General features: G+C 36.4%; 1 pseudogene; it reads right to left on the reverse strand.

The window, feature by feature from the left end:
* Window positions 1–6,326: 6,326 nt before the first annotated feature.
* On the reverse strand, window positions 6,327–13,010 carry LOC133752867 (large ribosomal subunit protein eL15-like; annotated as a pseudogene).
* Between the last annotated feature and the right edge of the window lie 7,779 nt (window positions 13,011–20,789).

Raw genomic sequence — 20,789 nt, forward strand, 5'->3', positions numbered from 1 at the left:
CACATTTCCAAAGTCCTAATCAGATCAAAATTTTTGCTAATGAACTCCTGATTTCCAAAGTCTCTTGGAACATTTAATAACATAAATTTAAACCAATATTAAGTTTTGAATGTCAAATAAAATACTACTTTAGAATTTTCTCAAAGCATTCAGCTATTTTCTCCTCACTGTGAACATATCAAGCATATGTCCACTTCAGGCTTTTTGTACTTGCTTTTGCATTTGGCAAGAACATTCTTTCCTTCCATCTGCTTCTTACTTTTCAGTAAGGTCTCAGCTTAAATCTTGTCCATTCAGAAAAGCCCTCTAAGACTACTCCATTTAAAATACTCTACAGGGGCTGGCCTTTTGGTTTAGTAAGTTAAGCTTTCATCTGCCATGCCGGCATCCCATATGGGCGCCAGTTCAATTCCTGGTCATTCCACTTCCAATTCAGCTCCCTGCTGATGGTCTGGGAAAGCAGAGGAGGATTACCCAAGTGCTTGAGCCCCTGTGCCCATGTGGGACATCCTGAAGAAACTCCTGGCTCCTGGCTTCAGCTCAGCCCAGCCCTGGTTGTTGCAGTCATCTGGGGAGTGAACCAGTAGATGGAAGATACCCACCCCTCTCCTCTCTCTCTCCTGTCTCCTCTCTCTCAAATATTTTTTGAAAAATACTCCACAAAGAGAGACACCTCTCTATCATATAATCCTACAGTTTTCTTCATTATATTTAAATGTCACTGCACATTTTCTTTCATTACACTCAAAATATCTGATTCTTCACTATTTCTTAGCCATTTCCCGACATTCTAACATATCCTAATTGGAAGTGGGGACCTTTTCTAGATTGTCCAAACCTCTATCCTCAGTCCTCATTCACAGCTGCAGGAACTTGTTTTGAATAGGCTAAAAGTTGAGAGATAAATACTCTTTTATTAAGACATGAGGTGGACATCTAGAATTCAAAAACAAATCTCATGTACCTGCCTACTTAATTTGAGGGCTCTAACTACTTAGAAGAGACCTGAAATCAACTTACAAGGGCTTTATGGAGGACATAACTTCACTGATAAAATTAAGAATGGTACTCCATGAGAAAATAAAGGAAGCAGTTAAGAAAAACTTGCCCTCTTCCTTTTCTAGGCATTAACGGGATACATGGAGGTAATATCAAAATAGTCATTACTTGCCAGTATCAAATCAATAAACATTTAAATTGGTGTACCTTGGTTATTTTCAGCTCTTCTTCTGCCATCTTGGTATAATTCTCTCATGTTTGACAACTTCCTGCCAAGCAATATCAAGTTCACATATTAAATTGACTAATCAAAAGGATAATGTGTGTGTTTATGAGTAAATAAAGTTTACAGTGCAGCACTCAGTTTTCAATTTAATACCTTCAGCAACATTGGGATTTTTAAAAATTTGATTGACATAATTGCACCTATTTATGAAGATGCTCTTTGATGAGTGACTGCAGCAGTTACACACCATGCTTGGTGTTTATAGCCCTGCCATTTTTGTTCTACATACTGTCAGTACTGCAATGTTCAAGTGACTTGAGGGACACAAACAACTCTAATCAATGGTGTGATGTTTGTGTTCATGGTCATTTGCTGTCAATGATTATTACCCCTCCAGATCAATTCTTCATCATTTTGCATACTGCTTGATGCTCTGAAAGATGATCAACAAGAATCACATTTATGGGTTCACTAGCCGTTTGGCTTCCCACTGAGTTTGGCCAGTAATGAGCCCCATCAAGAGGTGAAATGGTGACAGAAAAGTGATTTGAGTATTTATTCCTTATAGGGTCACTAAAAGCTGCCTTGCTCACAGCTCCTATCATATGCTTTCTCTGCCTCAGGGTTTCAAAACTTATTCCATTCACTCACCCTCTCAGGTCTACAGGACATAATGTTGTTACTAATCAGTATGTTGTATCAATGATTTTCTTCTACTTTTTCCACACCTTTGTTAACAGTCCTTTATTAACTCTTAAAATTACCCATCTTGAGTTTCCATATGATTTCTCATGAGATCCTCAATGTTCAAATGCCTGTCTTAGGCAAAGCATACTATGTCAAGGGGATGATTTAATCAGAAATGACATAAGAAAATGACAAAAATCCAATATTAAACTATAAAGTCTTCATGAAATGTTTCTGGGATTAAGGCAAATGAACGACTACTTAGGAGCTGAAATTGGACTGGAATGACATCCAATAATAGATGGAACCCCCAATTTAATCCCAATCAAAATTTCAAAGATGTTCTTCTAAGATTGAGAAAAAAACCCTAACATTCATATGGAAACACAAGAGACTCAAATAACTAAATAAATTTAAACTATAAAAGTAAAGCTGGAAGCATCACAATACCATATTTCAAGACATATTATAGAGAAGCTATAATCAAAACAGCCCAGTACTAGCACAAGAACAGACATGTGGAGCAATGGAACAGGTGAGAGTTCTCCAAAATTGATCCATGATCATCGACAATGAGCTAAAATCACTCCAAAGAAAAACTACAGTCTCTTTAACAAATGGTATTGGTAAAATTGGATCTCTTAATGCAGACATATGAAACAAGACCCCTTCTTTACATCTTATACAAAAATCAACTCTGAATGGATCACAGATGTAAATCTAGTATCTGAAACCATCAAATTTCTAGAGAAAACATAGAAGAAATTCTCAAGACATTGGAATAGGCAAGGACTTCTTAGATAAGACTATAGCAGCACATGCAATAAAGGCAAAAATGGACAAATGAGATCACATCAAGCTAAAATGCTTCTGTACTGCAAAGGAAACACTCAACAAAGTAAAGAAGCAACCCACAGCATGGGAGAAAATATCTGCAAGTGATGCAACTGATAATGGATTAATATCTAGAATCTATAAACAACTCAAGAAACTCCGCAACAAAACAAACAATCCAGTTAACAAATGGGAAAAGGACATGAACAGGCATTTTTCAAAGGCTGAAATACAAATGGCCAACAGATACATTAAAAGATGCTCAGGATCACTAGGTGCCAAAGAAACACAAATAAAAACCACCATGAGGTTTCACTTCTCCACAGTTAGAATGCGTATCATCCTAAAATCAAAAAGTAACAAACATCAGGAAGGATGTGGGGGAAAAAGGTACTCTAATGCACTGTTGTTGAGAATGTAAACTAGTGTAACCATTAGGGAAGACATTATGCAGATTCCTCAGAAATCTGCAAATACATCTACCATGTGACCCAGTCACTCCATTCCTGGGAATTTACCCAAAGGAAATGAAACCAGCATATGAACGAGTTATCTGTACCCTCATGTTTATAGCAGCTCAACTCACAATAGTAAAGATATGGAATCAACACATAATGTTCAATTGTGCTATATATACACGATGGAATACTACTCAGTCATAAAAAATGAAATGCTGTCTTTTTCAACAAACAGGATACAACTAGAGTCCATTATACTTAGTGAAATAACCCAGTTCCAAAAAGTCAAGTATCATATGTTTTCCCTGACTTGTGATAACTAATATACAAAAATATAATATATATGAATAAAAATGCTAATTTGATATGTGATTATTGTATACAGCCCTTGTCTATACTCCTGAGGAACAGTGGTTTTTCTACTTACTATTTGTAGATTCTTTATTTATTGGCGAGTTAAGTTTGTGATTATACAGTTAATTGGAAGTATGTCATTACAAAAATTAGAAGAAAAATAACAAAGGAAGGAAGGAGAGCGCAGGAGTTGGGGAGGGAGGGAGGGAAGGATTGGGAGAAGTATCATTCTGTTCTTAAAACTGTATATATGAAATGCATGAAATTTGTTTCCTCTAAATAAATTTAAAAATTAAAAGTTGTATGGAATTTCAAATGAAATGATGAGTTAGGAAAAACCTGAACAGTAGAAAAGAGGAGATGAAAAACTTCCTATGGAAAAGTAACTTTGGGAAAGGCACAAAAGCAGAAATAAGAATACACTGTGGAAACACAGTTAATTATTTCATTTGTTTTTTGAAACCTCCTGTAGAAAGATAAATTCAAGATTTAAATACTGGCATAAACTATCCTATGTGGGTCATAAAAGAGGTGAGTGAATTCCACCCACAGAAGTCAAGACACCCCAGCAGGATGACAAGAACACTTGCAGCTTCTGACACAATAGCATTCAGGAGTGGGTTGGCTTTAGAAAAAAAATAATAGCCTTAATTATAAAGGCAGAAAAAAACAAGTGCTGGCAAAGATGTGAAGAAAATAGAACTTGGCAAACTGTTGATGGGAATGTAAATTACTAAAACCATTGTGGAAAACATCATGGAAGGTCTTAAAAAATTGAAAAATAAAATTACCATATGAGGCAGCAATCCCACTTCTGAGTATATATATCCATGGGAAATGAAATCATCCCACCAAAGAGACATCTGCACTCCTATGCTTATTGCAGCAGTAATCACAGTAGACACGGAATGCAAACAATCTATGTGTCCAGTCACTGATGAATAAAGAAAATGCATAACATGTACACAATAGAATACTACTCAGCCATTTAAAAAGACAAAATCTTGTCATTTACCACAACACAGGTGGAACTGGAGGTCATTATATTAAGTGAAATAAACCAAGCACACAAAGACAACTATCACACAAAATGGTAGTCACCAGAGGCTGAGGAGAGGAGGAGTGATGGAGAGATGAGGAAAGGTTGACTAAGGGATATTAACTTACAGCTATATAGGAGTAAGAAGTTCTGTTGTTCTATTGCACCTTAGGGTAGCTATAGGTAACAATAATATGTGGTATATTTTTAAAAGGCTAGAAGAAGGCATTTTGAATGCTTTATAAAGATTTATTTGAAAGGGGTTACAGAATAAGAGAGAGAATGAATGAATGAATGAATAAATGATGAATGAATGAATGAATATATTTTCCATTTGTTGGTTCACTCCCCAAATGGCCGCAATGCCTGGAGCTGGGCAAGGCCAAAGCCAAAATCAGGAGCTTCTTCCGGGTCTCCCAAATGGGTTGCAGGGACCCAAGCACTTCAACCATCCTCTACTGCATTTACCAGGTACATTAGCAGGGAGCTGGATGAGAAGAGCAGCAGCTGGGACTCAAATCAACACTCCAATAGGGGATGTCGGCATTGCAGGCAGCAGCTTAACCCACAACACCACAATGCTATCCCCTTAGATGTTTTCACCATAATAAAATAATAAATATTTGAGATGGATATGTGTATCCTGATGTGAATATTAATTGGTTATCTACCATCCTTTAAGAAATATCAACCACAATTAATGATGTCCTCTTTATGTTACAGAAATTATTAACAGAATGGCTTTCTCATGAAAATGTTTCACTTGGGAATGAAGGTAGTGCCCATGACATTTTTAACTATGATGGTGTATATTCTGCAATGAGAAATTAGAAGGTATTTTCTCTATAGAAAATACATTTATGGCAATTTTTCAAGCCAACACTTAAGTTATGGCTTCTTCGGTTACAGCTTCTATAGCAGAAGCTCTTTCATTCCAGAGTTCTGGCTGTACATTTTATTGCAGTAATAAAGTAATAGGAGTCCAAACTCTTTTGAGAGGGTATACAGAAAGGCTGAGTACAACCGTTGGCACAGGATAGAGTTTTCAACCTTTTCCAATGAAGTACAAAGTAGATTACAATCTGATTTTTTACTAACTTGTCTTTATTCCAGCATGTCTTGGGTTTTATGCAGAGATCTCTAATACTCATTAATATTTCAGGCTAATACTAGATAGCTAATACAATGTCTGATTCAATTTCACAAGATGGTTATAGCAATACTGAATTTTTCAGGATGGAATTCTAGTCTCTTCAGAATTTTTCACGTAGATTCTCACTAGGGGATAGAACTTCTGGCATTCCACAGATCCTAGGTAATTGTTTTGATCAATGAGAACATATAAAATGTATGAAAAGAGGTCTCAGAAGACCTCTGTGTTTCAGTGGGGTGGAAAACACATGTAGGTAACTCATGTACAGTGGCTCTCCTGGCTCCACACTGTCCCATCCAGACCATATTTCCACATACCAATTGACTACTAGGTTATCTCATTATTGTGTCATTTTTCTTCATTTCTGTGACATTTTAATCAATAAACTGTTGGAACATTGACAATTTTTGAAACTGAAACATTTTCATCTTTAACAAAATCCCAGCTCTGATGCTGGAGGTTAAAGTTGTGTAATAGTTACACGTGAATTTCAGAACTAATTTCAAACCATCTTTGTCACTTAACAGCAGTATCACCTTGGAGAAGTCAGGTAAAACTCCCCAAACTTTTGTTCCATTATCTACAAATTGATAGGCATAACAACTGGTTTGTTTTTGCAAATGTCCACATAAAATGTACAATGTAACGATGCAGCTGGAGGGTATGGCACCTTCTCTAGGTTGCACCAGGAGAACCACCAATAGTTTGGTAGAATTTGCGGCCCTTTCCAAGGCCACCATTCTTGGGCCATACAGATGTCTGCCCATGCATTTCCCTGTGCTTATGGACTGCGTTGGTGATTCAGTAGGTGTCAGGATTTCTTCTGATAGCTTTGCAAAATGGATCAATGAGGATAACCTCAAAGAATTCGTATGTGGAGTTTTCACCAACCCAGTAAGAATTCAGGACTCTCAGAGCTCCACAGTAGCATCCAGCTCATTCCTCAGCAACAGACAAAAGGCTTCATGCAAATGTGAGCTGGTTAATAACCTGACAGACAGGTTTGCCACATACTGCACCCTTCGGAACTGGGCGCTTGTGGCCACCACTGCACACACGAATCCTACATATGACATAACCAAGCTTGCTTGGCCTTGTATCCCAGTCTGAGAGCATTATCAGGTCAAGTTGGGTGAAGCATCTTGTGCATTGTGGAGAGTTAGTGGCACTGCCAGCAGGGGACCCTCAGGACAAAGAGCATCACAAATGTCTGCTTCTTTCACCACAGCTCCTGGATTTACTTGCATGCACCCACCCTGGCTTACCTGATGGTGCCAGTAGCCCTATATGTATTATTTCTAAACAAAATTCTAAGTTGAAAGAAGTGAAACAAGGAAGAAAGAGAAAATACCAATGGGTTCTTCTGCAAAGTGTCTCATGAACAAAGATAAAAAGAATTGTAGAATTTGGTTAGAATTTATTCTAAAAAAAAAAAGATTTCAGAGGGTCTATCTTAGTTCATGTGGAAAAATGCCTAAAGTTCTGATGGGGAAAATGTAATGCAATAAGATTATATTCATTTAAAACATAATAGAAACATGTATCAAACTTGAAGGATCCTAGTTTTTATTTGTATTTTCCATATAGTATGTGTCAACTGAGGCAATGTCCACTTGAGTTTTTAGCCCATGTTAAAATCAGGTTATTAGTGTTTATACTACTAACTTGTAGGTGTTTCTTACATGTTTTAGAGATTAATTCCTGATCAGAGCTATGGTTCATAAATATTTTCTCCCATTCTCTTTGCTGCCTCATCACTGTGATGATTATTCTCAATGCTGCACAGAAACATTTTAGTTTGATGCAATTCCACTGGTTTTTGCTTTGCTGCCTGTGCTTTTGGTGTCACCTGCATTTAATCAATGCCAAAACCAAAGTCATGAAGGTTTTCTCCTACTTTCTTCCAGGAGTTTCATGTCATACCTTTAAGTCTTTAATCCATTTGAGCTAACTTTTGTGTTCTGAGTAAGATAAGGGTCCAATTTTATTCTTTTGCTTGTTAGGTATCCCTACAAGTTTTCACAACACTATTTGTTAAATGACTATCTTTTCCTTGTTGTATATTTCTGGCATCCTGTCAAAGATTGGCAGATTGTAAATACCTGGACTTATTCCTGGGCTCCCTGTTTTGTTTCATAGGTCTATACTGCTATATTTATGCCAGTACCAGGATGTTTTGGCTGCAATAGCTTCATACTATGTTTTGAAATGAGAAAGTTTGATTCTTTCAGCTAGGTTCCTCTTTCTCAACACTGAATTAGCCATTCATGGGCTTCAGTGATTCCATAAGAAATTTACTATTATTGTTGATTTCTTTGAAAAATGCTATTGGAATTTTGATGGGGATTGCATTGAATCTGTAGATTTGAGTCATATGAATATTTCAACAATATTAAGTCTTCTAACCCACGAACACAGAATATTTTGTCTTGTATAATTTCTTGCCATCAGTATTACATAGTTTTCATTGTACCCTTCATACTGTTGACCAGAATGCAAAATGGTGAAGCCACTGTGGAAAACAGTATGGAGGTTCCTCAAAAAACATTTGAAAGAATTACCATGTGAATAAGAAAGCCCATTTCTGGGTATTCATACATAAGAATTGAAATCAAGCTTTCAAAAAGAAGTTAGCATTCCTGTGCTCATTATAGCAATATTGAATATAGCCAAGATGTAGAAAAAAACTAAATGTCAGTTGATGAACTGATAAAAAAGTGATCCATACATACAATGGAAAATTATTTTACCTTATGAAGAAGGAAATTCCACAATACAGTACAACATGACTAAACCTTGTGGACATTATTCTAAGGGAAATAAAATACAGAAAGCTAGTGGTTGATTCCAATTATATAAAAAATAGTAAAGGTTGATTCCAAGATGGCAGAATAGGGAATGACATACTGCACTAGGATAGGGATAAATAGTTGTTTTTTGGTTTTTTTTTTTTTAAGTGTGAGAAATGCACTCTCAGGAGAGAATTAGAAAACCGCAGTGGAAATTCTACAGAAGGAAGAGGAATGCCGTGGCCCTGTGTGTAAAGTGATGATGTGCAATATGAACACAAACATAACACAATAAGCAGTCAAGAGCTGGAGCAGGCAGCAGTTTGGAGATGGAGCTGAGATCAAATTGCAATAGCCTGTGGTGATACAGCCAGATGGACAGCATGGTATGAGTCTGGCCCGCAGCCCTAAGGGCACAAAAAGCCACTCAAAATGGATCAAAGTCCTAAATCTATGACCTGATACCATCAAATTACCAGAGAACATTGGGGAAACTCTGCAAGACACTGACATAGGCAAATCATCAAGCTGAGATGTCTTAGTCAAATAAGCTAGTCCCCAAAAGACAGATATGTTTTTCCTGATCTTGGGTAATTAATAGAGTACCCAAAATGTAATGTATTGGAGTGAAATGGACATTTTGAGATTCGATGATTGTTAAAGCCCCTGTCTCTTCTGCTGAGGAACAATGGCTTTTTTCTTCATACTATTTGTTAAACTCTTTTACTTAGTATATGATTAATCTTACAATCATTAAGTAAACTGAAAGTAGATCTCTATAAAGATTAAGAATGGGAATGGGAGAGGGAGGAGGAAGAAGGATTGGAGCATGGGTGTGAGGAAATATCACTACATTCTTAAATTTGTATACATGAAATTTCAAACATAAAATAAATAAAAATTTTAAATAGAAAAGAATAATACAATTCATAAATTCAAAGTGGAGATTTGGGGATAGCAGAGGGAAATATAAACTCACAAATCCATGTGTACAAAGCTTCAGTCAAGGTAGATGAATGAATTCTGGAGATCTGCTACTCAGAATTGTGTACTTAAAAACAACAGGTGAGTAGTCCTCATCTTAAGTGCTCTTACAAAAATAAAATAAAATAAAGAAAAGTGATCTAGTGAGATGGCATTGGTACATGCCACCTTGATGGGATTCAATTGGAATCCCCTGGTACGTTTCTAAAAAAAGGCAGGGGTGTGGGCAACTACTTTGCTCTGTGAAGGAAGGCCACACTGCCTCCCCCTCCTCCTCCCACCCAAGTGCCAGACTGAATTTGCCATGGTAGAAATGGAGCTAAATTCTGTCCTGGTTCAGGGCACAGTGGGGAGTTCCACCACTGCAAGAAGCCACTAATACCAGGGGATGGGGCAGCTTACAGGACACAGACAGGACACCCTGCATCATGTGACTATAGGAGTTCTGGGCATAGGCCACAAAGCTGTGTTCTTGTGCACCTGCCCAGTTTGACTGCTGAGACAGAGCTCTCTGCACAGTGTGGACAGACCTCGCAGAGGAGTCAAGGGACACACTGCAGAGTGGGTCGGTGCTCTGGATGGTGCCCACACCAACATGAGTGAGGTACACTGGCACTGTGAGCTTACTCTTGGCTGTGAATCAGTTTGTTTACCCCAGCATGCAGAAGACCTGGGATTGTGAACACATCAGCCAGCTCCAACATCCCCTCCCCACAACTGACTATGGGCACCACCATGCCCATCTTGGGTGATAGTCAGGAATCTTGCCTCATCTACGAACTGTGGCCAGAGGTCCCTAGCCCCACCTAGCACACACTGCAGGAACTCCAAGTATTAGCTTTAGGCATTGCACCAAGTACCAGAGGAACATATCCAAGAATAAAATACACACACACACACACAACTTCCAGAATATAGAAACAAGAGATCCTCCAAATGCAGAAAAATAAATACAGAAACACAAGAAACATGAACAAGGAAGAAAATAAGATATCTCAAAAGGAATAAAATAATACATTAATATTGTACTGTGAAGAAGGGGAGATCAACAAAATAAAAAAAAAAAACAATTTCTAAGATTGATTATAAGATTACTTAAAAACAGTGAAATAGATGAAAGAAGGAAAGCAGTGCATGACATAGATGAGGAATTGTGCAGAAAGGTAGAGATTGAAGCAACACTAAACACAAATACTAGAAATGAGGGATTCTTTAAGTCAAATAAAAATACAGTGGAAGGTGTTAACAACAGACCTGGTGAGGCAAAAGAATGAATACACAGTTTTGAAGACAGATCTTTTGAAATATTTCAATCTGACAAAAAAGAGAAGGAGAAACTGCCAACAGAGAATCCTTTACTCTGCAAAGCTCTTATTCATAAGTGGAGGTGAAAAAACCACCTTTCAAAATAATAAAAAATTGGGCCGGCGCCGTGGCTTAACAGGCTAATCCTCTGCCTTGTGGCGCCGGCACACCGGGTTCTAGTCCCAGTTGGGGCACTGGATTCTATCCAGGTTGCCCCTCTTCCAGGCCAGCTCTCTGCTATGGCCCGGGAAGGCAGTGGAGGATGGCCCAAGTGCTTGGGCCCTGCACCCGCATGGGAGACCAGGAGAAGCACCTGGCTCCTGGCTTCGGATCAGCAAGATGCGCCAGCCACAGTGGCCATTGGAGGGTGAACCAATGGCAAAAGGAAGACCTTTCTCTCTGTCTCTCTCTCACTGTCCACTATGCCTGTTAAAAAAAGAGTCAAAATAATAAAAAATTGAAAGAATTTGTCACTACCTGGCTAGCTTTACAAATGATACTTAAGGATGTACTACAAACATAAACAGAGAAAGACAATCAGCATCATGAAAGAAATTTCAAGGCAGAAAATTTCCTAGTAAAACAAAAAAGCAGATTTAAAAGAAACAATAGTAATATTTATGAAAAAGTGACAGGACCAAGTAATGAATTATCAATAACAACATTGAACATAAATGAACTAAATTCTCCAATTAAAAGATAGAGACTAGCTTAATGGATAAAAAGAAGACCCATCTATATGCTGTCTACAAGAAACACATTTCACCAAAAATGATACAGAAAAAGGATGGAAAAAACAATCTTCAAATTTTAATTATAACCTTATAACTTCTGTATCTTACCTTTTAAAATAGTGTTATTATTTATTCACTTAATGGTGAATTATATTTTAGTAAGTATTTTTCAACACAAGTCATTGTCTTTGCCAATTGTGATGAAAGAATATAGAACAGCAATTAAGAAGCTCATTATTGGCTCACATATTCACATTAATTTTTTGACAGATATAATTGTATTCATATAATTATCACAAATACAATTACTTATAATACAGGTTTACTCAATGTACAATGAGGGTTACAGAAGGGGAAATAAGCTCTTCCTTGGAGAGTGGGAGAAAAGTATGAGATAATATTTAAATTGAGGTTTGGCATAGGATTTTTTACATGTATAGGTTTTACATGTAAGTGGAAGTATATAAAAAAGCAGAGATAAGGAAGACCATTGCATAGCTGGCAAACTTTTGTCATAATATGTGGCTAGAATGTAGAATGCAAAATTAGTAGCTAGAGATGACATCAGTGAAACAGAAAAGGAAAAAGTTGAAAAAAAGAGGCTGATAATGTCTTTAATTGAATTTTATACAATCAATGGATTAAATATCAAGTGGAAGGTAAAGGCCACACTCATCTCTGCTAAATGTAGCATTGTTCCCAGGGGGAAATAGAATTTGTTTTCCAAAGATGGATTATATAAAATTATTTCGAGGAAAATGCTATGGGGAAAAAATAAAAGAGCTGACAAATAACAGTAAGTTTGATGTAAACAAAGACTTAAAAAAGCAGTCATGCATTCCTGTTTCCACTTTTAGACATCCTCCCTCCACTATGATAATATTCCTGGGTGAAATTGTTTGAAGAAAGCAAGACAAGCATGAAGAAAAGCCTTAATGTCTCAGTCAAGGCTATCTTACACTAGACATCCCCAGAACAAGTCTAGAGTAAATGTGGCTAGGGCCTGGACACAGAAAATTATGAAAACCTAGGGAATATAATGTAACCAATCTTCCAAATTGAGTAAATAATAAAGAAAAAAACCTGAATCTTAATGTTTTACAATGAGAGTTGTGGATTTAACAAAGAAACACAATCAATTCACTTACTACTGAATAAATCCAATTTGAACTCTCACTTTCTGGATAAAATATTCAGCACCCACCTCTTTGTTTGACTAGAAGAATATTATTGCTGTTTCTTAGTTCACTATCAATCTTATTTCTCAGGGATTTTTATTATCATTTTTATTGAATTACTGGCTTCTCTTTTTCTTCAATATTTCCATTCATCATTCCTACACCATTTATGTTTTAGTATGGTATATGGCAGTACAGCTTACTTTCATCTATGTATAAATAATAAAATCCATTGAACATCATCTGCATCATTGTAGTATCTTGCCCCATGTGACGTTCACACTGGCTCAATTTTACAGATGAAAAGAACTATGTCTTAGTACAATCAAGTAGCTTGCCCAAGTAGTTTACAAAACACAAAGGGAAATGCAAATAAAAACCACAATGAGGTTTCACCTCACCCCGGTGAGAATGGCTCACATTCAGAAATCTACCAACAATAAATGCTGGAGAGGATGTGGGGAAAAAGGGACACTAACCCAATGTCGGTGGGAATGCAAACTGGTAAGGCCACTCTGGAAGTCAGTCTGGAGATTCCTCAGAAACCTGAACATAACCCTACCATACAACCCAGCCATCCCACTCCTTGGAATTTACCCAAAGGAAATTAAATTGGCAAACAAAAAAGCTATCTGCACATTGTTTATTGCAGCTCAATTCACAATAGCTAAGACCTGGAGCCAACACAAATGCCCATCAGTAGTAGACTGGATAAAGAAATTATGGGACATATACTCTATAGAATACTATACAGCAGTCAAAAACAATGAAATCAGGTCATTTGCAACAAAATGGAGGAATCTGGAAAACATCATGCTGAGTGAAATAAGCCAGTCCCAATGGGACAAATGTCATATGTTCTCCCTGGTTGGTGACAACTAACTGAGCACCAAAAAGGAAACCTATGGAAGTGAAATGGACACTATGAGAAACTGTGACTTGATCAGCCCTTGCCCTGACTGTTGATGAACAACTTAATACTTTATCCCCTTTAGTATTTTTTCTAGTTAATACTACTGGTTGAACTCTTTAATTAACACAGAATTATTCTTAGGTGTTTAAATTTAACTGAAAAGTGATCCCTGTTAAATATAAGAGTGGGAAAAAGAGAGGGAGGAGATGTACAATCTGGGACATGCTCAATCGGACTTGCCCCAAATGGTGGAGTTAGAAATGTGCCAGGGGATTCCAATACATTCCCATCAGGGTGGCATGTACCAATGCCATCTCACTAGTCCAAGTGATCAACTTCAGTTCACAATTGATCACACAGATAGGTCTAAGAGTCAAAGGGATCACACAAACAAGACTAGTGTCTGCTAATACTAATAGAATTAAAAAGGAGAGAACGATCCAACATGGGAAGCGGGATACACAGCAGACTCATAGAATGGCAGATGTCCTAAACAGTACTCTGGCCTCAGAATCAGCCCTTAAGGCATTCAGATCTGGCTGAAGAGCCCATGAGAGCATTTCAGGCATGGAAAGCCAAGACACTCTGGCAAAAAAAAAAACAAAAACAAAAACAAAAAAAAAACAAACAGACAGACCTAAATGAAAGATCTCTGCGAGTGAGATCCCAGTGGAAAGAACGGGCCATCAAAGAAGGAGGTGTCATTCTCTGAGGGGAGGAGACAACTTCCACTTTGACTATGACCTTGTCTAAATAAGATCGAAGTCGGCGAACTCAAAAGGTTTCCACAGCCTTGGCAACCCATGACAAGGGCCTAGGGTGATTACTGACACCATAAACAAGAGTGTCAATTGTTGAGTCAACAAAAGGAGTCACTGTGCACTTACTCCCCATGTAGGATCTTGTCCTTAATGTGTTGTACAATGCGAATTAATGCTATAACTAGTACTCAAACAGTATTTTACACTTTGTGTTTCTGTGTGAGTGCAAACTGTTGAAATCTTTACTTAGTATATATTAAATTGATCTCTGTATATAAAGATAATTGAAAATGAATCTTGATGTGAAGGGAATGGGAGAGGGAGTAGGAGATGGGAGGGTTGCTGGTGGGAGGGAAGTTATGGGGGAGAAAAGCCACTGTAATCCATAAACTGTACTTTTGAAATTTATATGTATTAAATAAAAGTAAAAATAAATAAATAAAATCTTAAAAAAGAATATTTGATATAAATTATTATATAACAAAAAGGATAGATTTGGGAAAATGTCTTTCAATTTCATTGTTTTCAAATAATAATTCAAATATTTTGCAAAAAAAAAAAGAAACAAAACACAACGTGACAGAGCTTTAACTTGAATTCAGGTCTTAGCCTCTCAATAAAACCATGACTGTGCTGTTTATACATCCACTCCATAAAATGTGAGGGCATGCATACTCAGTGCTCTACAACCCTATTTTGTCATTTCTTCTCTCCCAAATGCTCCTTGCATGTTGACAGTCCAACTCTCTCGATCCTTATTTAGTAAAATACCAAATCAGCATGTCTATAATGTACAACATTTAATTATCAGAATGCAATGGCAACAAACTGTGCCTGAAAATATCCAAGATTAGTTGAAAAATATCTACAAATACGGCTTCCTGCAAAACGAAAATGTGGTAAACACTTATGAAGACCTAAGTGACCAAGCTAAATCACTCTACCAAATAAAGAGGTTTTATAACTGAGAATTATAAAATTAAGTCATGACATTCTCAAAATTTGACATCTTAAAAAGAGGGAAGAATAATTTCATCAATATTCAAAACTTTGTATGTTTTCCTTTTTGGTGAATATATGAATTACAGAATACTTTATATATATATATGTCAATAATTAAACTTGATTGTCTTGAGGTTCGACATTTAACATGATTAGGTCATATTGCTTCTGTATCCAAATAGAACCCCCTATTGCTGTGCTATCTCTCCCTACTTTGAGCTTAAGGAGCTGCCCTGATTTTTTAGTTGGCAGCAACCTTATCTAAAAGGACTCAATGCCCTTCAATCAAAGCACTGTATGAACTATCTGTTTTCTTGAGTCATCTTTGATTAGGAATTAATTTGAATTTTCTATGACCTCTATCAAGAGGACAATTCTCTCTCTCTCTCTCTCTCTCTCTCTCTCTCTCTCTCTCCCTGTGTGTGTGTGTGTGTGTGTTATCATTCTCAAATGAAATGCTCTGAACTTAAAGACAGAATATAACAGTTCACAATTCTAGTGTTTGATACATAAATATGTAGATCTTAATTCTTAGGGACTGTGTGATATCTACATAAAGAAAAATGAAAATTGGAAGATAATATAGGTGGCCAACAAATAAATAAGAAAATTAAAGGAAAACACCATATTTTTTCTTCCCTACTCTCTGTCATCATTAATTTAATATTATTATTGTCTCTCAGGTAATCTGCATGGTTCAGTATTTGTGGCAAAGTTGCTGTCAGGTTACGCAGTGAGTTTAGATAGATTGGGTATGAAGTAACAAAGTTCTTCGAATAACAGAGCATGATCTTTGTACTCTTGGGAGAACACAAGCAGAACCTTATAATCGCTTGCTAATTACACCAAGTAAAGTAATTTGTTTTATCTGTCTGCCATTTGGTTTCCTGCAAAGTACAAAAAAAAAAAAACCATTATGGGATTTTGCTCAAACTAATTACTACTATTTTATCATGAAGACTGTTCAAGCGTAATCCTCTTTCCTTGGCTTGCTTTCTCCTTGAATTTAAAGTCTTATGATAAGCCAAGAAGGAGTTTAAACATCCTAGGCTGTAATACATACTCCTGATTTTAATCCTCCCACTATAATAAAGTACAAAGATACCTCAAAACTTTGTCAACAGCTGCTAACAAGCATCTTATATGGATTTTCCTGGGAGAAGGTTATAGAATGGGTAGTAGGTCGATATCACAATTAATCTTGGTAGAATTTTATAATGACAGAACATTAATAAATGTCATAGTTACACAGTGCCTTACAACTGGCAAAGAACTCTCAGATACCTAATTTTATAGAATCTTTTATATCATCAGTCATCATGTGAAGTTAGATATACATAGATGAGAATATCATTCAGGAAGTATTCACTCATTATCCTATCCCAAGTAACAGAAAGAGCATTCCCTCAACTCACTCATACTGAACTTGAAAACTGCTTTGACCAATGGGGCATTAGCCCACAGGATGAAAGCAAATGGCTTAAAATGTGTTTGTGCAGTTGGGTCTTTGTCATCATTATGGAAAGAACACATTCCAGAAAGCTAGTCTTGGAAGAACCAGGGACACGTGGTATAGGCCTCGGCCCAACCTGGAGCCTGGAAGTCAGCCTAGATCAGCTTCATCCCACCTGATTTGCTGACACAGAAAACAAAATAAATGTATATTCTTTTAAGCCTTGGAAATACTGTGGCTATTGTACAACAAAAGCTGCCTGGTACTCCTGAAATCATCATTCCTCTGTAAAGCATCAGAGTAAGAGGGTTATCTGCTTTGGATTGTTGTCTATGAAATACACAAAATCAATTCTCTTTATATTAAAAATTTTAAAAGAAAAAGAAAAAGGAACAAGATTTAAAGTAGTAAAATAACATGCTCAGCATTCCCCATAAATTAAATAATGAAGCTATAGTTGTTTTATATAGAAATAATGCAAAAAAGGCCAATGGTATTTATCAGGTCATATGCAGCATATGTTTGATCTTATAGAAGATGATTCTACACATTGTTAAATGAAAGATAATATATAAAGCCTGTTTTCCCCTTTGTCTTTCTATTCAAGGTAAGTTCTGAACACTGATGGCTTTGAGAATGGATACTGACAGTCTCAGTCACAATATTAATGAGATATATTGGCTAATAGAAACCTTGAAGTTTTATTTTCTTTGTTGAGCCCATTAAGATGAAATCCAGCTCCAGCAGTATTCTCTCATTTGAATGGCTGGTGTGGTTTCCTTGATTGAAATGACTGCTCTGTTGAGTTGAATGAATGGCACTGCTTGAAAGTACTCTGTCAAATATTGATAGCTAATTAGATGGATTTTATAATAGTCAACTGCACTCACAAAAAAAGAAGAGCTATTAAAGATCTTGACAAGAAAATAAACTAAGCCCCAGAACCTCACTGTTTATTCAAAGCTCATTTCTAAGTTTAGCACTCAGAGTAGGAAGGTTTATTTCTATAAAACTAGTGAATGATAAATCCAAACAATTTTGTACATAATTTAAGAAAAATCTGTACTAAGGTTAAGTCTATTACAATTTCTGTAGCTCTTGATCTGGAGTCTCCTAATTGGTCAAGGTGTTAAAATTTTTCAGGAATTCCTTGATGAAATTTTTCTCATAAGAAATGGTACATGGAAAAGAAGAAATAATAAAAGAGATACCAACACTTGAGAGTAAATAGGAAGTTGTAGATAATCTTTTAGCACTGACAAAGATGTTCTGTTGGATAAGTATGTGGTACTAATGCAAATATAAAGGGTAAAACTAAGCACAAATTTCAAAAAATTGTAATTAATTTGAACACAAGACGGAGAAAACAGAAGACTACACAACTAACGACTTCAGTAAGAAATTCACCAAGATGTATCAACTAGAAGACTAACCCAGAATCAAATTTATCAAGTATCAGAGGAAGGAATGAAGTTATCTAAAGAGCAGGGATATCAGCTTCACAGGGTAATAAAAACAGGTCGGATGATGGTAAGACAATAAACTACATTTCTGCTCACATACATTTTCACTCAAGTCAGTGTCACCCTTCCCAGTAGAATAGATGGAGGTGAAATAAAAGCATCAATGTCAACAAATTTATTAAGTCATAAAGGTCTTAAGATGGCTCAGGTAGATACTGCTCCTTGTTCACAGATTCCTGAATTGCCCTTGGCAAATGCTCACGGGTTATTTAACTAATTTTAATATTCCTTTCAACATTTCTTTATTTACTTTGTTTCCATTTACACAGTAGACTTTACTATAAACTAACACCTCCTCTATAAATTAAACACAAGAGTGGAAAAATTCAATTTAACAAAAAGTGAATAATTGCTTAGATCATGTGGTGATAATAACATTAGCTACTGTATGCAGAATATTAGTATGCTTTATGAAAACCATTTTATAATTAAAGAGCAAAATATACTACTTACCCTCAAAGAGATTATAGTCTAAGAGGTATACTCTAATGGTAATTTATTAAGTAATTACCATCCATTGATCATGACTCTATGTGCTTTACTTGTGTGTAGTAGCACAAGCCACCCTCATTTAAAAAATCCCTATGGGATGGGAGATATTATTACCATCATGTGGTAGTTGAATAAAATGAAACTCATGGAGACGTAAGTAACTTGCAGAATGTTATACAACCAGTAAGTAACAGAGTCTGGCTTCACAACCCAGGCTCATATCTCTATACCACAATGCTCCTTACAATATCATAAATATCTATGATGCAAAACTTAATGCCTAGAATGAAGGCATACTAACTCAGAAGACTGCAGATTATAGAAACACTAGCATATGAGTTGAATAGAAAAAAAGTTAAGTTTAACTCAGTCCACTTAGTTACTTTATTAGCTACTAATGTCCAAAAGAGAGGTGACTGCCACAATCCATATATGTATTCAAACATCATGTTGTGCACAATAAATATAAACATTTTATCAATTAAAAATAATTTTTAGAAAAATTGTGGGTGGCTAAAATAGTATTTGGACACTTTTTCAAGCTCATGTATCACTGGCACTTGCACTTTCAAGGTGCTCAATAATATAAATATTTGAGTTATTGAAAAAAAACACATAGGGTAGTTTTCTCAGGCCTTTTAAAGTTATGTAATTTCAATCTTTCAGAGTATAGTAACTACATATACTATTCATCTACCTCAATATACTTATCCCAATAATGATTAAATTTATAATATACTCTACATGATGGGTTGAACCAGGGTCAGCAAATTACAGTCCATGAGCCAAATCTATTCCACTGTCTACTTTTGTAAGTTATGTTTTATTGAAACATGGCATACTCATTCTTTTACATATTGTCTCTAGCTGGTTTTGCAATACAATGGCAAAACTGAGTTTTGAGGCCTACAAACCTCAAAATATTTACTATACATCCCTTTACAGAAAAAGTTTTCTGGCCCTTGGATTATAAGAGGACTTAAGAATTACCTCCCAATAGCATGACTATCTTATTTTTCCCTTATCAAAAATGTTCCAATGGCTTCCTTAAAACAATGCCCAGGGGCCAGCACTGTGGCAGAGTAGCTAAATCCTATGCCTGTGGAACCTGCACCCCATATGGGCACAAGTTCTAGTCCTGGCTGCTCCTCTTCCAGTCCAGCTCTCTGCTATGGCCTGGGAAAGCAGCAGAGGATGGCCCAAGTGCTTGGGCCCCTGTATCCACATTGGAGACCTGGTAGAAGCTCCTGGCTTCTGGCTCCAGAATGGTCCAGTTCACTGATTTGGGGATGACCCAGCGTATGGGTATACCTCTCTCTCTGTCTCTCCCTCTCTCTCTCTACCTCTCAAATAAATAAAATCTTTTAAAAAAATGATGCCCTGAACACCAACAATACCTTTTTTCCAAATAAACTAGAACCCTACCAATCCAGATTCAGAGCCACTAAGTATTTTATAAACATTCTTTGTATTTTTTTTCAAAATTATCCTAAGTTATCAAAGCCAAAAGAATTATTCCCCATTTTCAAGTAATAAGTGTATACAGGTAGAAATACTCTCATGGGAGCTATAAAATTCACCTTTTTATAAAATTTTATAAAATTCACATGGGACCATTCTCTAAAACTTCATACTTTGGCTTGAACAGTATGGGTGGAAACAGTACAAAATCATCAAAACAGATGCATCAGAAATCTACCCAGCAGGCAGTTTTCATAATATTATCTTCACAGTCCCTTTGGGGAATGAGTTCCAAGTGAGATGCTGTAGTAAACATATTCACAGTAATGTACCTGAAACAAAGCCTGAAAATTGGACTGACTCCTTTGACCTTCCAAAGTAAGGATTCAGTGTTACCTTTGATATTCTTTTTCCCAAAATCCCCCTTCAGAATTTCCCTCCCAT

Source organism: Lepus europaeus, chromosome X (genome assembly GCF_033115175.1).
Source record: "Lepus europaeus isolate LE1 chromosome X, mLepTim1.pri, whole genome shotgun sequence".
Classification (NCBI taxonomy): Eukaryota; Metazoa; Chordata; class Mammalia; order Lagomorpha; family Leporidae; genus Lepus; species Lepus europaeus.